The sequence below is a fragment of the Columba livia genome, chromosome 17 (genome assembly GCF_036013475.1).
Source record: "Columba livia isolate bColLiv1 breed racing homer chromosome 17, bColLiv1.pat.W.v2, whole genome shotgun sequence".
Lineage (NCBI taxonomy): Eukaryota > Metazoa > Chordata > Aves > Columbiformes > Columbidae > Columba > Columba livia.
In genome coordinates, this window is record NC_088618.1 from 2,172,421 (window position 1) to 2,194,333 (window position 21,913).

The 21,913-nt window shown below is 40.1% G+C and overlaps 2 protein-coding genes across 25 annotated transcripts in view; one reads left to right on the forward strand and one right to left on the reverse strand.

The window, feature by feature from the left end:
* The window catches only part of PIWIL1 (piwi like RNA-mediated gene silencing 1), a 137,765-nt gene extending 130,554 nt beyond the window's left edge, over positions 1–7,211 (reverse strand). For 13 of the 24 annotated variants that reach the window (XM_065032831.1, XM_065032828.1, XM_065032825.1 and 10 more), the window contains exons 1-2: positions 6,575–7,032; positions 4,343–4,611 (exon numbers count right to left, since the gene is read on the reverse strand). The gene's annotated coding sequence lies outside the window, so the exon portion shown is untranslated. Of the gene's footprint in view, positions 1–4,342; positions 4,612–6,574; positions 7,034–7,075 lie in introns of those variants that run through there. The other 11 variants (XM_065032832.1, XM_065032830.1, XM_065032808.1 and 8 more) reach the window with 3 other exon arrangements.
* The window catches only part of TMEM132D (transmembrane protein 132D), a 226,691-nt gene continuing 211,946 nt past the window's right edge, over positions 7,169–21,913 (forward strand). Inside the window, exons 1-2 of the mRNA XM_065032801.1 lie at positions 7,169–7,258; positions 10,051–10,092. The gene's annotated coding sequence lies outside the window, so the exon portion shown is untranslated. The remainder of the gene's footprint in view (positions 7,259–10,050; positions 10,093–21,913) is intronic.

The window sequence follows — 21,913 nt, forward strand, 5'->3', positions numbered from 1 at the left end:
TCAGAGTTTGGCTACACATTACTCTTAAGAGACCACGTGCACATACCAAAAGATTTATATGTATTTATATCTACACACATACAGATACATCTCACCTTTCAAGCACATTTAGACAAGGGAAAAAGCAACCATATTTCAAATTCTACATTGAAAAAATGCATTATTTCTGTGCAACACTCAAGGATTTTTTTTCACTATTTGTTAAAAATTGTTAATATTTGGGTACATTAAAAAGGTGTTATCTTCAATCAGTGATATAGGATGGAGAACAACGGGCCCCTGTAGCGATTCTGCAGGACTATAACACATCACTAGCTAAACAGCAGTCAACTGGTTTTGCTTTAGAGTAGCTACTCAAGCATTTAGACAACATAGCTGAACTTGCATTGATTCATCTTAAAATTCCTACCAGTCTTATTTTTCCATGACTCTGACTCATGTGAAATTGCATCTATGATATTGCAGTAGTGAAATTTTTATAACATGGAATACACCTCCTAGGCAGTATGAGTGATTTCTGAAGTGCTCTATTTAAAGGATTTTTGAACAGTTCTTGGCTTCTTCTAATTCTTTATGAATTTCCTTACCTGTGTGTGGGGTGACTGATCCTGCTTAGCTAAAACATTCAGGACAGAGGAAGGTTAAACACAGTTGCATTCTCATGCGGATAATAGGTTTGAATTTGCCAGAGCTTCCTCCTCGTGCTAATGCCTTTGGCAGATAACATCCTATCACATTATCACTTGCCTGTGAACGCCTTAGTGAGAAATCTCATTTTATATCTTGACTCATAACTGCATTCCAATTTTATGATAAAAATTGTGTAAAATTCAAGTCCTCTTCCTTCATGAGAGGGAAAAAACTGCCAAAATGAATTAGATGAGTGGTTTATGTATCATCATTACTCAGATATCTCTGACAACAGTCTGTTTTCAGAGGGAATACAAGCAATAGGCACCTTTGTGGTACCTCCTCCATCCTCCAAATGAATCTTCCTGTTTGTTTAAAGGATTAAGATTGGCTTAAACTTGACATTTCTAAATATTCTTGTTGTCCACAGAAATATTTAACTCCTCTAGATGTTTCTCTACTATATTTCTTAAAAACAAGCCAGGAGGGCTCTTCTAATTTTGTCTCATTAGTGGACATTTGTCATTACATACAACACAGGATTGGTCTCAGTTTTATTCAACAATATGTAATGTGACTCAACACTAACAAAGCTATGGAGCTTTTGCCATTTTGATAGGGGCAAAAAACCTGTCCTTCCACAAAGTCAGTTGCGAGTCCTCTAATTTCTAATGTTAAGTAGTAAGTTAAGCAGTAAGTTAGATTCCATAACTTATCACAGCTTCACACTTTGTGGCAGAGATAGACACTCAGCCCAGCTAATGCCAAAGGAATTTGCATTAAAAGTACTCAAAACAGATATATCCTTTCCTGTTATGTTGGCTTCTGTGGTATTTCTGAAATCATATTCATAGATCAATGAATTCAGTTACTTTCATTCCCTGAATTTTACAACAAGGCCGATCCAAATATAAAATAGATCGGTAGATACCGGCAAAACAAAATTCAATATTCTACAAGCTACAAACATGATATCACATCACTTCAACATCAAAGGGCCAATTAATGATCCCAGCATTTCTGAACTTAGCAATTCTTCCTTGCTCAGATACGAGGCATTGCTAAAGCTATGATAAGCGTCCCAAGTCCTGTCCGTTTAATCTCACTAAATCATTCCCCATTCATTTATCTTTCAGCTGTGTTCTTTAAGACAGGCTGCATTTTCAGGCAGAAATCTGAGCAATGACATCTTGGTAGGCTGGTGGGACATGCCCAAGTTATGGAGCACATCTTCCTAAACTGAATCCAAGATCATCACCGTTTTGCCAATTCCATTCACTTCCACTAACAATGTCTGTATCTCATGCCCTTTCCTTAGCCAGCTCAGCATGGGAATTTGTCTACCCCTTGATCTTTACTGCAAAAACTCATAAACAGCCTGAGTTCAAGCCCTGCTGTGAGTTCACACTGTGCCTGTTCAGAGCACCCACCCATCGTCCCCAGGAGCACCAAAGGGGCCTGGCAGGAGACAGATGAGGTTATATTCCCTGCAGACAGCCTGGTTTCCCAAGAACGCACCAGCTGATCACCTGCTATGTTGTCCTGTAGCACAGACATTTCTTTCTCCACTACTTGTAAGTTTCTGTGTCACATACCTGGGGACAGCAGGGTGACCATGAGCCAGCACTGGGCCCTTGTGGCCAGGAAGCCAATGGTACCTGGGGTGGCTTAGAAAGGGGTGGTCAGTAGGTCAGAGAGGTTCTCCTGCCCCTCTGCTCTGCCCTGGGGAGACCACACCTGGAATATTGTGTCCAGTTCTGAGCCCCTGAAATGATACCTGAAGTATTACAATTAAAACCTGATGTAATCACATTCCTTTGGCGTATTAAGTAGTGTGAGCTCTTGCAGGCTTGACTTTGGACACCAAGGTTTATGACCAAACAAGTGCAAGCAAAGAACAGTTGAACATGAATTAAAACAACCAGGTTTGCTGGAAAGCAGTTCTCATTTTGGGTGAAATTGAATCACCTCTGTATACACAGAACACACAGTACCTGAAGTTACTCCTTGCCTCCATCTCCTGATCAATGTAAAAAAACTAAATCAGGAGATGGGACTGCTATTTCGGAAGGTACACTCTCATCACAATGGCCCTTCACTGCCTCCCACCCCAATTCAGTGCTTGTTTAAAGCCTGAAAAAGTATCTGCTCATATAATTGGCCAGTTATTTTTTCATCTCTATGTCATTTAGAAGAAATACAGCAATCAAGACAGTCGCAAAGAAGTGTTCCGGCTGACCCCCTATTCCTCCAGTAAGGGTGACATAGAAGCTGGATGCAGGAAACAAGATTGCACAGGATGACCAGTAGATGACAGCACATACTTAACAACAAATTGCTTCCAGTCTTGAATCTATCACTTAGCTTTTCCATTTATTAAAGTGAATGAATATGCTTTGCAACATGTTAGATACACCTCAGATAAACACAAAAACCTGCTTATAAATATAGCCAGTATACTAATGCCATCAAATAATCTAACTCACAAAATTACCTTAGGCTGAAAAAAAAAGAGACTGGCCTATCTCATATACCGTGCTCAGTGCAGTTTTAGCCAAACACGCCAAAAAAAGAGATGCATTTGTTATTGGAGCCTACAAAACAGTTTCATTGGGTTGGGTTTTTTTGGTTGGTCTCAATCTCTGGGAAACAGCATTTTCAAAAAGGTTCGCAGTCCAGTCATCACCAGTTCTCTCAGCCTGACTGGCTGCTGGCACTGAAGCACTGGCCCCACTTGCTCCTAGTGAGAAGATCCTATGTAGTTTTTTTGCAAGTCACTGGTTTATTTGCTTCTGCATCACATAATCTTTTCACTCTGTCCAATTTAGAGAAATCACTCTTCCTCTTTTCATTAAATGCACTCAGAACATTTTGCATAAAATAAATAAAAATACTGACTAGTTCAAAAAATGGATATTTTTGATAGGATGTTTAAAGCCAAGGCACTAATTAGCAAACACAGATGCAGGAAGTTAGGTTTTGATGATGTGATCAGATGCAAAAGAAGATAATACACAGTCAAAGAGGGGAAAATGATGCATTATACCCTCAAGAAAGGGATTTGATTTGTTTGCCTTTTAAAGTCAAGTGCTGAAGCCGAAGGAGCTGAAACCCAGTTTTAACGCATGGAGCGGAACATCTGTGATGGGGATGGTCCAGAATACACAACATATGGAACGAAGAGTCAAAAGCCCATTTCAACTTCAGAAGAAAAACACAACCCTCCCCTCCAGCTACAGATCCCAGAGAAAACCCCACAGAAAGAGGGGTCAGCGGTAAGCAGCAAAGAGCCATGTTCCAGTTGTAGCTGTGAGAACACACCTGTGGAACAGCTGGCACCTTCTGGCCCTGTGCTCAACCAAGTACTTTTCCTTTTAACAGCAAAAGCAGACTCATTTCCTCTGGGGAGCCGAGAAAGACACACAGAACAGAACCATAAAGTCACTCTCAACACGTGCAATTTGCTCATCTGGTACACGCAATCTTTTTACTGATAATGCTTTGTCCACCTATCTGGAAAGCTCTTTTAAGACTATTTAACAACATGAACATCAACAATAGGAAAGGATTAAGAAAGTATACTGTTATTAGTCTGAAGATTCACCAGAAAACAGCAATCTCAATTTTCTCACTTGCCCTTTTTACCTTTATTCTAGGAATTTATATACTAAATAGCAGCGTGATACTCAAAGCTCTTCCGTAATAACTTTACCTTTAGCAAATGTTCAACAAAATCATTCTGTTCTTCTAGATTCTTTTGGGATTGAGCTGCAGAGACAGGCAGAAAGCAAATAGCTACTTCAGTCCTCAGAGGAACAAGCTCTCTCTTCCAGCAGCTTTTCTTAGGCTGAAGATGAGAGATGTCACATGTTCTACATTGGTTTTAGGCAGAGTTGGCACAGGTGTTAATGGTTAATCCAAATTGTGGTTTCTTACACGCGGTACTTAAGCAGGTGAAAGAGACAGAATCACCTCCAAAAGCTGTAAATACATAAAGAGCATTTTAGTAAGATCAACTTTACCTTTAATTAGAAGTTTGGAAACATTTTTACTTTGCTTCTCTTGTGTTCTGCTCAAGGCTGCACAGCAGACAAGCAGGTTAATCAACAAGTTCTATATTGCTTGGAATCAGATCTATAATTTTTCTAAACAAGCATTAAAACTAAAATTCACTATGATGATCAGTTTCCAAAACTTCATTGACAGAAATTGAAGCCTGGGAAGTTGGGCTATGGCTCCAAACCTTTGGGTTAATAGGAAAAGAAATCACCTTTAGTTCCAATTCAACACAACCTGGTTTACAGCTGTTGTTTATCAGCTCAAGTGCACTTTTATGAACCTGAATGCAATATGTAAGTACTGGGGGCATTCTAGAGAACAAAGCATTATTGACATTTCCATGTATCAGAGGCTGAGGGAGAAATGCGTATTGATAATAGCAGAGTTGTTCCAAAAAGGAAGAAATAAGTAACCATTTGAGATTTTATTAGACACTTTCTGGATGTTGGATCACCCAACTTTAACAGTGACATACGGGAGAGCTTTGGTATTTTCTGCATTCCATTTAATGCAAATAGACATTTAGCACACAAGACGGCTTGGCTGCTTTTACCCATGGTCAATGACTTTCAAAAACTCTACTGCTGAAGTCCTGAGCCCAAAGAGATCCAGAGCAAGTTTTATCTCTATTCCAATATGGATTTTATTTTTGTTGACATACTGCTCCTTTAACTATCACCATAGAGAGACATAAAACTTGATAAAGTACACAAATGTACTGTATTATTTATTTCCCCAAAGATAACTCGGTATTAACAAAATTAAATCTTATTGCAAATCACCACTGCTACCGCTTTTTTTTTTTTTTTTTTTTTAAAAAAAATGAAGATTAAATGGCAATTCTTTAGAAAGAAGCATTATGCTTAATTTGTTCATTTGCAGTACTGGCAGGCAGCACACTAGATACAGTTATCAGCTGGAAAAACCTTATCAAGTAGAAATAGGAATTAATTAGGGTTGCAACTCTAGAATCAAAGAGGGTCAACATCCTAAGGTTCCTTGAGGGCTTTTGTTTGACCTACAGATGATTACTATAATAAAATGCCCTCAGGAAGTTAACTCAGTGGGGAATGTTTTATTTATCTCTTACATACACTATATGACTAAATAGCATGCTTGCAAGTCAGGTTAAAATTGTTTATTTATTAGAAGGCCTTAAGTTTTGAGTCCAGACCTTTCTGTTGCATAATACATGGCAAGTGCCTGCCACACCAGCACCCTGGAAACAAACACGTGGGATTGCTGGTGCTTTTTAGTTCCATTGCACCCGCAGGTGTAGCAGCAAGCCATAGCTTTAAAAGTTGCCTTGTAAGAGATTTCTCTGCACAGTGGCTACACACTTTTGAAGAAAAGGAAACAGCTTTAAAGTTTGATGCTATTTTGGCATAATTCATTCTTGTACAACCTTCCTTTTCTGAGATGCGTACATCATATCTCATTAAAAATGTATCTGAAGACATGTTAATAGCCTAGCTAGATTAAGAGTGTCTTATCATACCAATGAACACCAATAAAATAAACCCTGCTGTGACCTCAAAGTAGAAGGAAAACCAGAAAAATTGTCATTTCCTTCCCCTTTTACTTGAAAACAGTTTTGGTAAAGAAGAACCTGAACTAGCACTATAACCTGTGACTCTGCCAACCAGCCAAGCTGCCATTTTAAAGACAAATGGAGCCCAAACGTGCCAGGACCATGATTCAGTTGCAGTTTTTCCTGTTGCAAAGTAAGGACAGACCACAGCAGACCCACAGGCATTCTGCTGGGCTGGCTTCACCACACACCGGGACTCCTGCCTCTCCTGCTCATCTTACAGGTGGAAAGACATGAAAAAGGATGAAAATTCCTTCCTCCTGCCTACTCTGCACAGGTGGAGAGGACTGTTACCTGGTGGAGGCAAACCGGACTGGACAGCCTGCTGCTCTGGGTCAGCTCGAGCGCTACACCCTCCATTTCCACAAAGCGGAGTCGGATTTAGCGGAGCAGGGGGAGCACAGGTGCCTGCAGCCACCCCTAGCGCCCCTGGCTCTCATTCCCGGCTGCACCACGGAGGAGCACAGCGCCGGGCCCGAGCGAGCTGCCCCGGCTGAGCTGCCAGAGGCTCCGAACGCACACGGGTTGCTGTGACTGAACACGCACCGCGGAACACGCACTGAACATGCACCGCGGAACATGCACTGAGGATGCACCACGGAACACACACTAAACACGCACCGCAGAACTCGCACTAAATATACATTAAACATGCACTGAACACGCGCGGAACACGCACCGCAGAACACGCACTGAGCATGCACTAAATATGCACCGAACATGCACCGCGGAACTCGCACTAAACATGCATTAAACAAGCATTAAACATGCACTGAACATGCATTAAACACGTACCGAACACGCGCGGAACACGCGCCGCGGAACTCGCGCCCCTCGCGCCCCGCACCAGCGCACGCGGCGCCGAGCCCCGATTGGCCGCCGGCGGCTCGTGCCGGCTCGTGCGGCTGCACGGCCGTTGGAGCGCGCGCTGGCTCCCCCGCGCGGGGCCGTTTGTCCGTTTGTCCCCTCACGGCAGCGGTAAGTGAAGGGACCCGGGGGCTCCGGGAGCGAATGGAGCACGGGGAGAGCTGAGAGTTGAGGGGGGGGAATGTTAGACGGGCTTGCCCAGGGTACCTGGGCTGAGAGGACGGAGAGAAGCGGTGGAAGTGGTGCAGCGGGGTCAAGCTGGGAGCCGGAGGGGGTCCCGTCCTCTTTGGCAGTGCGAGCAGCACAGGTGGGTGCTGCCCCGCTTCCCTCGCGGGGCTGTGAGGAGGGAGGGGACCCCGGCACAGGGACTGGGGAGCCCCTTGGGCTGCCCGGGCTGGGGGTGTCTGACATGGCTGGTGCCCAAAGGAGGTTGGCAAAGGTGCTGTGACCCTGAGGACTGAGATTGCAATAGCGAGCAGGCCTTGTGGAGAAGGAAAACTAGACGGGTCTCTCAGAAGCAAGATGACTTCTTGATGATGCTGAAGAAACAGCTATTGCACTCCTGCACTTGTTAAATGGGCTTGTCTTGGGTTTTGAACTAACAGTGGGGTTTGAGGCACATCCCTCACAGCTGCAACCCAGCATCGTACTGAACATCACATACCAATTCTGCTTTTTGTAAAGTTATTTGGATTTGCTTTTGGAGTTGCAAGCTAAAGATTAGCCCAGATCATAAAATAATACAGGCCACACCATATAAGAATTTCGCTCATATTGGAATAGACCTTTTCTCAGTCTATCGTTATAAAAAGCCATAGACAGTGGTCATTATCTGTGATGCAATACACACTTACCATTAGTGTAAAATTGTGAGGAAGTGTCTAAAGAGGATCCAACTATCAGAACCAAACTGGTGGAACAAACTGTGCTGACGCATTGTACTGATGTGACAAGCAGCCAAAACACACATGTGCACACAGCGTCGTGCTTTCTACCCACTGCTCAGGGCTGTCCTGAAATCCAAGTGTCCCATGAGCCAACAGCCGAACTGTGTGAACCGAAATTAAGGTTCATGGCTCTGTTAATACCACCAAAGTTTTAAATATTCCTTTAACAGCCAGCAAAAATGCTTAAGGCCCAACATTATCTGGGTGCTATGCCATTTAAAGACCACAGATGACAAATAGTGCTATAACTGTGTGGTCTAGGACAGCTGTCAAGATGCTATAAAATTTAGTTGATAGTGGGGAATACAAATCTTGTGGCACAGGGCAGTAATTCAGGATTCCCTGTTACAGTGACAGTGGCTTTTTGTGGATTGTCTTTTTGCAATACAAGACAAACTCATGATAACTGTTTCACAACTGAAGCTGTAAAACAAGAAAACAGGTTTTCTCTTTTCCACTGTATAAACTGAAGAAATCAGATTTATTGAATGCTCAGCTTCAATTATTCAACCTGCAACTTAACAAAGAAAGATGAAATTAACGATGTTTAAATGTCCATGTTTGGATATCGGTAAATTTCATGATGGTCAAGCTCAGCAGTGTGCAGAACTGGCAGGACTTAGCTACATTTCTTGTTCACAAAGGAGCTCTTGGGATTTGATCTGTGACAAGTAAAGCTGGTTCTCTCTCCCTTTGCTTGGTACCTGCAATTTAAACGAAGAAGTTTTGGTTGTTTCCAAGGTGGATGAAGCCAGCAGTGGTCTTGACTCAGGTGACATCGTGTTCCTGTCTCCCCAAACCCTGAGCAGTCTCTGGTGAAAGCTGCACAGTGTATCATGTGAATACACTGGCACTGCGGAGCTGAAGTTCTCACTCTGAAAAGGAGAATGGGAACTTGAAGTGATACACACAAATTTACAATTTTGGAGGTATCCATGTATTTTCAGAACTTAGATATTCAGTATTTCAACTAAAGCTTGATAAAATAAAAAACAGAACAAACCACGAATTCTTTGGAAAAATCATATTGTACACAGAAAAACATTGGCATGCAAACTCACCAGGATACAGAAGCAAAATAAGGCAGGAAGGAAAACAAGAGAATCATCTGATGCAACTTAGGTTAAACAATAAGCAAAGAGGACAGCTGGGTGATCTGACAAATAATCAGGTAGTAGTAGTATAATTAAATAGTTTCTGACAAGGAATAAGGAGGGGAATTTGTTGCATCTTTGGTTTTTCTGTGCATCCATTAATATGCAGCGTAAACATGAAAAGTGGTTCATGACATCAGTGCTTTCTTTCTATAGGAGAAAACAACAAAATATAAGACAAAAACGTGCAGCAGCATGAAGAATTTCTGGTACAGCAGAAGCATTGGATATTCAATACTAATATAATCAAAAGACCCCACAGCTCCCTCTCATTAGCTTAACTTCTCTCGAAAGCTGACACTAACAATGCATTTTTGCCATATTTGTTGTGACAGCATAGGTATCTTGCCCAGTATAAGCTAGAAGTCTTTCTAGTTTGACAGTGGATCAAACAACATAACCATTTAATTAGGCAAAGTGACTTTTCTTGCTTTTTCCTCTCCCGTCTTCTGCAGCAAATGCAGTAAAATTGCTCCTTTGTACATAGATCAAGAATGTCAGTACATCTGTGGTGTTGGTCTGTCCATGATACACCGCAAAGATAATGGCTGACTGTGGTGGACTTAATATCATAGCGAAAAAGATCAGAGTTTTATTTCTCAGAGTAGCAGGCTTTTTTCACATCCTTAAACTGAACTATTTATCTATTAAAATGAATTATTTTGCTGATAATTTTTCTTGGGGAAAAAAATCCAAACATATCTATTTGACAAGGAACATATCCTCCAGGGTATCTGCATTGTTGACGCTGCTTTTGTTTTGGGGGTTAGGTTTGATTTTTATTTTTTTTTTTTCCCTACAGAAAGTCACTGCTCTGGAATAGACTTCTGAGACACAATTAAAGGTAATAGCTTAAAATCCACTGAAACTCCTAAGTGTTTGTTACACGCTCTTAGTTATCTGTAATTGAATATGCAGTTAAGATTTTAGTCAATTTGTCTGAAAGTATTTCAGTTCATTTGCTTTATAAAGTCTCCTGGGTTCATCGTGATGTTACACTAGCTGCATACCTTCCCTCATCCCTTTCATCTCCCAGTTAATGCTCAAGCCTATTTCCATGCAAAGGGCTGGTGCTCAAGACATGAACAAACTGCATCTCAGTTTTACTTGCATGCACTTAGGTCTCAATGAAAACCCCTATGCTGAAAACATTTGGGTTAATTTCAGGCATTATGAGTAAATATTTTCACAGTTGCTTTTGTCCCAGAGGATAAATATGAAATGAAATTTGAAGATTAATATATTGCTTTTTCCTGTGAATATAAAGGAGAACACTGCTTTTTCATTATTTTCCTTTAAAAGGATAGTTTAAATTATGAGATTTATTAAACTGGATCTATCAATATGTAACTTATTAATTGATAATATGACAAGATAAAAAATGAATTCCATACTTCTTTTGTGTTGGTAACCCTTGGTTTTCTGTAAGATCAAAGTTCAGCCTCTGTAAATCTTACTACAGTTTTGCATTTGGGTTGGGCAAAGAAACAGCATCATTTAATGACAAATGTCTTTTTTCCCTCTAGTGAGCTAGCAAACGCAGTAGTGTGGCTTTTATTGATATTACTATTCTTGCTTACATGCCCCTGTTTTTTGCCTTGTGAACCATAAAAAATTGCTGGCAGGCCTCAGGCTTAATAAATTCTGTACGTTCTTCCTACCATCTCTTCAGACTAATCTAGAACTCTTAGAAGCAAAGCATCAGCATATTCTTTTTCCAAATCAAATGATTTCCCCATAGGCTTCCTTGCAAATTCAACACACTCAAACTGCTAAAGCCTTCCTTTTGAGTTTGTACAATAAGTGTCTGAAGCCATATGTTTACTATAGTGCAAGTTTCAGTATCAGGAGAGAAAACCAGGGTTAGCTGGTAGAGTTTAGCAGAGGTTCACTGTGTGTTTTAGCAACTGTGTTGGATTTTTTGGTAAATGAGTATAGTAGAGTGATTGACAATGAAGCCACCAGTTCTCTGAATCAAGGAAGTGTTTGAGAAAGGATACTCAGATTTTATTTGGCAGTAAGAGTACAAGTAATGCCATCTAGTTACCTTAACAGATCCTGTGATACTAGAACACTAACAAGGCTCTAAAAATCACTTAATATGAATAAAATATTGATTTTTTCTTTTTACCGTGTATAATGGATGAGCTATCTTAAAATAGTGCCATGTGAATAAACCCCTCTAGCTCTACAGCAAAATGCTCAAGTTGTCATCATGTCTCTGCGTATGAGACATGACTGAATGAGTTCTACTGAATTCAACCGTAATAATAAAATCGTAAGACCTGGAGATTTCAGTGGCCCCAAGAAGAGCACCCCAGCATATGCAGAACTGTTCATTGTCATAGTACACTCCAGGCTTATGCTTCTTGAAAGGTATAATTTTGGCTGTTGTTGTCAAATAGAGACCTAAAATCCTTTTCTACAGCATGTGTGGAAACCTAGTTCAAGTACATAGTGTACTGTGTAAAGTAAAAGGGACGTTAAGCTATATAGTAGTATCTGACAGTGGAAGTGATTAGCACCAGTTGAGAGACTGGCCCATGCACTGAGAAAATAATGAGGTTACACCATTCCGGCAAGAAATATGTCACTGAGCATAACGCAGTGCGGGTCATAGGTTCTTGGCTACATGATTCTTTCATGAGAAAATGACATATGTGTCCTAGCTTTTTATTGTTGCTTATCAAAACATCTAAATTTGCAAAAAGAACCGGGTTTGACTCTTGATGAAAGAACTGTTTTGTAAGAGTAAGGGTAAATTAATTATTAATAGTTAAATATTCACTATATTAATATTTTAATAGTAAATACAGATTAATGGCATGTTTTCCTAAGCTCAGTGAAAAATGTTTGCCAGGGGTGCACCAGATTAAAGCACTGCAGAGAGAACTGCCACGTCAGGCATTCCCCCTGTGATATCAGTGGAGATGGTGCCATCAAATCCTTGAGCTTCCTCAGCCCCTAAATCTCTTCATGCTGCCAGCCCCATGTAGCTGTGTTTTGTAGCACTAACTGCCTTTATTTGGTGAATGCTCTACTGTGCGACCTACGTGAGGGAAATAGCCTTAATATTCTGCTGAAGGGAAAGAGGAGATTTGAGTTTGTTTCCAATGAATGGCAGAAAGTGCACTATTTTCCCTGAACTAATTTGTAGCATAGGAGGCACAAGATGAGTTTGCCTTGTGGAACCCAAGATTCTGTGGAATCTCCTTGGGCGGTGCCAACCTCTGCGGGCTTGAGCTCTTACACTCCCATTACAGAGTGTCTGGAAGAGACACGAGCCCCGGTCTGAAAGCGGCGTAGTTACCTTAGCACAGCACTGTGACCGAACTGCTGCACCTCTCGCTGTTCCCCATTCTGGTGCTGGGTTGGATGCACCACGCTTTGTGTGACAACGACCTGCTCACGGAGGTTCCATTTTCAACACAGATTCAAGAGTGGATGGTAGATGCTTTGATAGAGACTTCCAGTGCTGTAGGGAATGAGGATACAACATACATGGCTCACAAAAGGGTCATGGTTGTTCATAAGCTGTTCTCTCAGGCATAACTGTTTCTTTTGTGTATAACACCCAATACCACAGGCTCTTGGTACATTAACTCTACATGCTATATTAATGCAAATAGTAATCAAAGACGTTGCCTGAGCAATACACCTAATTAGTCTCTTAATGAATGTTTTGAGACCAAGATTACAGAGCGAAGTTTTTTTCTTTATAATTGTTAAGCAAGCACAGATAGAACAGTTGAACAAAGAAGCAACAAATTGTTATCAGCAACCCTAGCTTAAAAGATTTAAGGCCCAAGATCTAGTTTGTGAATGGTGAAGCCAAGGCCAGCTACTCTTATTTTTCAGTAAGCATTTCTGCTCAGATCTTAACAAGAAGTCAGTTCAGTTTAGGTTTAGACCTATCTTGCTTCCATAGTTTCCCTGAATTCTGCTCAATTTGTGGGGTTTTTGATTAAGAGAACAGTCCAAGAACTAGATATCAACTGTTGATGAGAAAATACTTCTCTCTCCACTACTTAAAGGCATCATAACTTACACCCTTTCATTCTTCATTAATATGCAGTTAGACAATTTCTATACCACTTTATTCATTAGCATATAAATTGCCACCACCTTTTGTGTTCCAGTTTGAACCCATTACCCCTTGTCCTGTCACTGGTTGTCACCGAGAAGAGCCTGGTTCCATCCTCCTGACACTCACCCTTTAGATATCTGTAAACATGAATGGGGTCACCCCTCATTCTCCTCTTGTCCAGCTCCAGAGCCCCAGCTCCCTCAGCCTTTCCTCACACGGGAGATGCTCCACTCCCTTCAGCATCTTGGTGGCTGCGCTGGACTCTCTCCAGCAGTTCCCTGTCCTGCTGGAACTGAGGGGCCACAACTGGACACAAGATTCCAGGTGTGGTCTCACCAGGGCAGAGTAACTTTCCCCCATAGACTCTCAACTCGCTCCTCATCGGTGCCTGGACAATACTCAATGCATTGTAGTTGCTCTCTCACATAAAGAGCAACTCCACCACCATGCCTGGCTGGCCTGTCTTTCCTGAAAAGGACATAGCCATCCATGACCTCATTCCAGTCGTCTGCTGTCCCACCATGTCTCCGTAATTGCCACTAGGTCATAATCTCCTGCCCTAACACAGGTTTCTAACTCCTTGTGCTTATTCCCCATGCTGCACGCGTTTTGTTTATCTACTGTGAACGTCTACAAAGACATAAATGCCAATCAGATTAATTTCTTACATATGCCGATTTCATCTACTTTCTGGTGGAACAGCAAATCTGGATGGTTCGAGAATTGCATTACCATGAAAAGTTAAAAGGTAACATATGCATTCTCCACCAAAAATGTTGTGGGAAACATTGAAGTTCCAGCTTTAAAATGGGTCACAGTGCAAGTGGGAACTGCTGTTCTCTAAGTGCAGACTGGCCATTCGTGTGGGACTAAATAAATAAATAAACAGATGAACTCACAAGCTGCTTTCCAGACAGGTAAGGCTGTCCTGTTAAATTATTATTTAAACTGTGCTAAGCCACTTTACGGTTACAGTCACTTCTATTTCATCACGTTAACTAAAACGCTAGTCTGGAATGTTCCCAACGTTCTTGTTCAGACTTCTCTTTTGATCCAGGCTTTCTGTTTGGTGTGCCACTATGAGAGGAAGAATTCTTCTTAGTTTCTCCCCTTTTTAATGAAACGATTTATCAAGTTGTGTGAATGAAATTTTATTTCCTTCAGCTCTTTTAGAGGTACAGGCAAGGATAATGACCCTAATAATGGCACCACTGAACTGTAAAAACTGATCAAAATGTCTTCTTGAAATTTAATTGCCAACAAAGCCATGAACTCTGCACAATGTGGTGGAGAAAGCCAATGGGCTCAGCTTAGGCAGAAAGATCAGGGTATTGAGGCAGGAGATGTTAAGACATTCGTCTTTTTTTTTCTAAATGTGCTTGAGTTGACTAAGTGGATTTATATAATGCCAAACTATTCTGTATATTAGATGATAATACCACATTCTGCAAATTAATTCTCTGAAAAGTGAACTGGGTTTGTAATTTTCTTTGTTAATGACCTGCTTGCTGATCTTGATGAACTAGGTTGTCATAAAAACTTTATGATATACACTTTATTAGAATTGCAATAAAATACTAGTTTGCATCCTTTTCTGCTTTAGAGATGCATTACTAGCTTCTAAAGATTATAGTTTCAGGTAGTTCAACTGCTTTACAAGAACAAAGCTTTCTTGACAATCTTGTTTAAGACATAATTAGAACAATTAAGTCATTTTAGGTTAACTCCAGCAGCAAAGAAACCCATAGACTTTAATAGGAGCAAGATCAGCTTTGAACTAAGCTTAAGCATAATTTTGTCTTATTCCTTTGAAGACACAAATAAAATAATCTCTCTCACATGGATGGATTTGCTAGTTAATTATCCTCAGCATCTGCAGCACAGAATTCAGTCTTATGCCGTTTAAGGTTTGGCAAGACAGATATATGGCTCTGCAATCAGAAAATTGCATCCTTGCTGAAAACACTTTGACGTCTGAAATTACCAAGAGCCACACACTGGCTTGATTTGGTGGACTTATGTAGCTATGTCCATCGCAATGTGATACACATTCAACCCCAGTTAATCCATGCCTGTGCTTCCCATTGCGATATGCTTTGAAAAATTTGAAGTTCTTTTAATCCTCACTAGAGGTGGCATCCAATATCCTTGAAAAAATGTAGAGGTTTTCCTACAATAAAATAGCAAAAAATGTTGTACTCGATATGGAGCTTGAACGGCAAACTTCTGATTTGGAACTGTACCTCACCAAGGTTTTAGGGGTGTTCAGAAATAAAATTAAAGATTGTCCTGTGTAACAAAGGCGGTCACAATGTCTGGATCAGATAAAAGTGCAAAATGTGAAGATATTCATAACTGTGATATTTCCCTCTATATGTACAGATTTTTTTTTTTTCACAATTACAAACAAATATCCATAAACCTAACAGGAAATTCTTTCCTCTGGCCATATGTATAACACCTGGTTCCAACCCAGAAATGCTTGTATCAGAGCTAATAGGAACCTACTAAATAATGTCCCATTCATAGCTTTCCTTACTAAATGGTTCCCATGACCAATGCTCCTCTTTGTTGAAATTTGTGTGCCATTTCTAGTATAAACCTTTTCAGTGATTATTTACCAGTCTACTCTTAAATGGGTTCTTTGTTTGTTTCATTTTGTTTTTTTGTTTTTTTAAACTTGACTTTAGAACTCTTTGATATTGTTTCGTATGGGTGAAACGCTGTTTGGTTCATTGCTGCTATTGTTGATATTCAGTGTTGAAAGTGCAATAGGCCCCACTTTATTAGTATTATCTCTGCAGTCCTGTTATTGAGATGGAGGCTACTGGGGAAAGGATGATATTTTTCACCATTTTGGGAAGTGTTACCGTTCCCTGAGGAAATGCAAACATCCCACACTCAGTTACTTTATTCAAGTGTAATTTAAAACCGGCTCTCAAGCATAATGGGATGTTACAGCCAATATTTATTTTTCTTTCATTAGATAAATAGTATTAAATTGCAATCCTTGAGAAAATTGTACAGACTGTATCACATCTGAATGTGTTTGAGCTTGAGTCTCGCTCAGGCAAATTCTCATCATATTCAAATAACCATCATTATGCAAATAAGAACATCCTCATTGCCAAGCAAGTTTAAAATGGATGTTTGTTTTTATCATGATGAATTAACTTCCTCCTGGTAGCAGACAGCTACGTGCAGCTCAGAAGAGCTGCACAGGTTCTGTTTATTCTTCAGACTTCTTTTGCCAGTTGCAGGCTGGTTTGTTTTGTGTGTTGGTTTGTGGGTTTTTTTGCTAGCTAGAACATGTTTTGATTGTTCTTCCCATGCATCTTGCTGGAAAAACAGCACAACCAAGTTTTTCTTATCACCAGAGTTTTTAGCTTGTTGGTGTTACTGAATTTGCTCATAACAAATCTTTTCTTGTGAACCAGGCAGTAGCAACCCAAGGTCATCGTCTTCCAGAGGGAGGCCAGCATTTCATACCAGCACATGGATAGCCTGTGACCAAAGAGTAAATCCTGGGTTTAGTGCTCGGCTTCAGCACTGACCCCAGACACTAGAGCGAAGAGAGAAGTGCTTCTTCATTCTACCTTTGGCCTGAAAATCAGCTGTGAACCGTTTTACAGCTCTTACAGGTTCAAGACTTAAACTCAATAGCTACCCCTCCTTTTTCCCGATGGTCAAGGTAATGACCTACCAACGGTAAAAAGTGTCAGCTTTGGTACCCAAATGCCAGTGGATGTCTCCTTTTATAGAACAGACCAATAATCTCAGATTTAATGCAGCATCTACAAAGACAGTTAAGGTCCATGTAAGGTCCTCATGCAGAGTTAGACACTCCTAGTTCTTGAGGATTCTGTATCTGTAGTAGTTCCAGGACTCTTGTCTCCTGTGCTATGCCCGTGTTCAGCTACACCTGTAGAGCCTGGCAAAGGATGTGGTTTGACATCCGTGGGAACTGGAGGCACTCCCAGCCCATCCAGGTGTTCACACGCTGATTTCTTATCTCTGGTTACTTTGAGGGTTCTGCTAGGTTGTATTAAAAAAAAAAAAAGAAACAAACACACCATGACCATCATCACCAAATGCACTGGGCAGTGTGTTTATCTGTTGACTCCATCCTGGAGCAACTTACTGCAAGTGTTTGATATTTAAAACACAATTCATTTGTTCTGCATTTATGCCACAACCTGCACAATGGAGTTTTAGTTATGGCTGAGGCCCTACGCACTGCTACAATTAAAATGATAATTAACTAATAATGTATGGGTCACAAAGACAAAGGACTGTAGTAACAGTTGATTTTTTGTTTGACTGTTTTCTGTATTATCTGCCTGGATCTCGTAAATTTTACTTCAGCGATGGCCAGTCTACATGCTAGAAACACACCTTAAATCCACGGTTTGCAGAATGTAGAATCACATTCTTTTTGATGTTTCTTGTGCTCACACTGTACATGAAAACATTCAGTGTGACTACTGAAACTATTGCTATGTCAGAGGTACTGTACAAACTTTGCAAATTGTAGCTTTCTTATATAAAATAAGGTTCTTATATAAAATAGGTTCTTCAAAGATAATGTCTGCAATCTATCACGTTAAATGATTTTTGCTTCCATAATATTTAGAAGACAAAAGGTATGCAGCAGGGATTATTCCTTTTGCCCTAGCTTTACAGAATATTGTTAATGCAATGAACAATAAGTAACAGAAACAATCTCCATCATATTTGGATTAACTGCAGCCTTCCATGCCCTTTCTGTTCTTTTCTCTCCGTTTTTCTGCCAAGCATACTGGATTAAGAAATCAAAATAAGTAGCTGGAAAAGAAGTGCTTAATTCTCTGCAGGGACATAAGAGAATGTATAGATGAGCTATAGGCCAAGAGTTCTTGTTATGATAGCAGTGTTGCTCTTATTTATATTTACAGTTAATGTTATAACTTCTGTAAATGAAAAATGCCACCAAACTACTTGAAAAGGAAATGTAATCTATAAATAGCTACTTTTTGCACACTGTATCTTTTCCAGTTCAGTTAAGCAAAAAGACTTTTCATCTTCTCATCTAACATCTTATCCTATGAAGTTATGTCTGCATGCAAGGATGTGCTACAGGCCAAAATCTGCTTTCATTTCTATCTTTGTAACATCACTACCTTAAAAGAAGTTGAACAGGATGTTTTCTATGACCAGATTCTATCCCTAGCCATTTTTGTACGTGATCTTGAAATACCCACACTTCCTAAGCATGGCTCATGACAAGCAGTTGCTGGTGTGTTTTATTTTCTTATGTATGTTTCAGTTTCATTAAAATCAGTTCTTTCAGTAGAGTAGTTAGATATCCCTCAGATTACTGAATGAATAGAATATTTGTATTAGAGTAGAACTTCACAGATATATGAAAATATGAGATTTAAACTACTTTTCTAATCAGGGTGGAGGATTTTTGACATTTTGTGGTCAATGGGGCGGAGTCCAGTTCTTCTTCATGGTGATGGTGCCAGAACACCAGAACAGGCTGCCCAGGGGGGTTGTGGAGTCTCCTTCTGTGCAGACATTCCAACCCGCCTGGACACCTTCCTGTGTAACCTCATCTGGGTGTTCCTGCTCCATGGGGGGATTGCACTGGATGAGCTTGCCAGGGCCCTTCCAATCTCTGGGATTCTGTGACTGTGTTGTGATTTAATATTTGATGCAGACTCCATAAACAGGACCAATACTTGTTTAAGATATTGTAATTTTTGCCAAGCACAGTGCCTCTTGGTATCCTGCAGCGTAAGAGTTGTTACAACGCTATGCCACATTCTCAATGTTGTACTAAGCTCACATAGAGAGAGCAGAACAAATAAATGAAAGTGAAATCAGCTACTCTTGAATAAAATAAAAAATGCAAAGGGATGTAGCTTACCTTGTGAGCTCCATTTTATAATGACAGTTGTTTTATTACACCTTTTACTGACCATGTGTTTAATCAATATAAAACTCTAATAATGTAACAAGATCCTGCAATGTTTTCTGACAAGTACTTGTAAATTTTTCTGGAATACTACTTGTTAAACAAAGATTAAATGTGGCTATTAAAAGCTGGCAATAATGTTCCAGGAAGAGAGCTTTATTCTGCTCATAAAATGGGTACTGGGAAAGGATTGTTAAACTCTGTAAACTTGGAAAAAAAAATGAGGTAGTGACAGAATAGCTATTACTTTATATAAATAGTCCAATAAGCAAAATTGCACTTGCCTTGGACTACATGACTGCAAGATTCTCAGCAGCACAGAAAGTAAAGAAAAATTGTGTTCATTCCTATATAGCACCATTTCAGATAATATGAATAGCATCAATTACATGACCTAATTGATACTGTTTGATTAAATCACCTAAACACGCATTGCTGAGATTATTACTTACTGTGTAATGGTGGCACTAGCCTGACTAATGTCAGTTTAAGCTTTTGAGCATGAAACAACTTAAAATTATCCAGGACATAATTTAAGATTTAATTTGCCTTCTAAATCGCAGATTATGAATATCCCCTCTCGCACTGATGATCAGCTCTGCACATAAAAGTCTTTCTGACCTGCATGTAACCACCTGTATCAGCTGATGTTCATTACAGGAGTAGAGAGGTCGAATTCTTGACCTTAGAACAAGAGCTAGGTTGCAATGCTGCAGAATAACTACTTAAGGATTAAACAAATGTTAAGAGCATATCCAAAGCTTATCCTTCTCTTAGGAAAGAAAGTTAAGCTGATGTTGATAAGCAAGATCAGCTGCATGATACAAGTCGAGTGACTCAGAAATTTAAAGTCAGCTGTTAATCTTGTAGTTGAAACAAAAACCTATGGGATAGAAAAACCACTTTCTGTGTCTTGCCAGGCAGGTTTTGTGGATCACATCCCATAAAGAGCCTAATTTTGCCTGGGTTTGAGGGGACGACACCCACATCGCCAGCTATAAACTGTCCTTCCTTTCTAAGCCAAGTTGTAGCACAACAAAGAATGAGAAACATGTGAGTCTGGAGGGGAGAAAACAAAAAAGAGCTTAACTGTCCTGTAGTGGTTGGAGCATCCAACTGAGAATGGAGAGTCCAGGCATTGCTTATCTGTTAATAATTACTGTTGAGTGTTGAATATAAAATCAACCTGAGAAAAAGACTCATTCCCTCCCAGCTGAGTGCCTTAACCACTAGATTTAAGAGTCACTACAGCATCATACCCCTCATAGAACAATGCCATTTGTAATTGGCATGGAAAATTATTCCAGACTCGTGCAGGCTGGATCTAGATGTTTGCTGCCTGTTGCCAATTATGTAATTCAGTGTTACATCTAGATTTATGTGATTTTGAGGTAAAGATTACATTTGTTTTAATTCTTGCTTATTTTTTGAGATCCATGGAAACAAACTCAGTGATGAGATCTATACATAACTATTCTTAAAATGATCAATTAACAGTGTCTCTCTTTTTTTTTTTTTTTTTTTTGGCATTTCTCCTGACCAAATAAAGTCTTTTGATGCTAAGAAAATGCGGGTTTTGCTCCTAACTGTACTACAATACAGTGTGATCTAGTTGTGCTACTTCATTTCCCATTCTGTTTAAAATTTCCATTGTCTTAAGCTGTAGAAATAAGAACGCTGTTATGTTTGTAAGCCACTCTGAGATGCTGAGGTAGAAAACGCTATAAATTGTATGCAAAGCATTTATACTGAATATAAATCATAGTAATGATCATGACACAGGGCATTTCCTGGGAGCATTAATTCTACAGAAGATGTTTGCTTCTGTTCATTAACCTCAGGAAGAAAACAGTTGTTAATGACCTCAGCCACTGAGGTGCTCTCTGCACCAGCCTCTGTGGTGGGACTGCGTCTCCAACCGTACGCTGGAGCGCACTATCAGCTCAGGGCAGTGCATTTAAAAGTTTACATTCCATTTTCCCAGTAGAAACCAGAAAAGTAAACCAAACTTCACTTCCCCCATACGCGTTTTAGTAGCTCTTGGAGTTGCTGGGCAGCTTTTATTCACCCAACCAAGGTACCAGCCAGGTTAGCTGTGCTGCTGCGGGGCTGCAGGCTGCTCAGTAGCCAATGGCAGCAACTCCCTTCACTAAGGTTTAGGATCAAGCCATTAAATAAATCAAGCTTTTTGTTAACCTCCTAACGCATCTTATTCTCTCCTTTTACAAATTCTTTTAATTTTGCTACTGGAAATTCATTGCAGGTTCTAGTTCCTCAGCTTTCCAATTTGCATCTGATTTTGTATCTTTTCAACAGAATATTGTTTTCAAAGTTTTGTTTGTTTTTGTTTTGCTGTTTGTATGTGTTTGTTTCTTGGTTTTGTCACATGTTCATGGAGCTTGTGTAGTTTTCCCTCCCCCAGTTTCCTTCTCCAGCAGCTTGGACTGCAAGGACAGCCAATGTTTATAGTGAGAAGGTTAAAATATTCTAGATATCTTTGGTTGCTTCCTCCCATTTATTGACTCTGCAGTTTCAATATGAAATCTACTATAATGTGGAAGCTGTTTCCCATATACCATAAGGGCTTCCTACCATATGCTCTCCCATCTGTGATAAGAA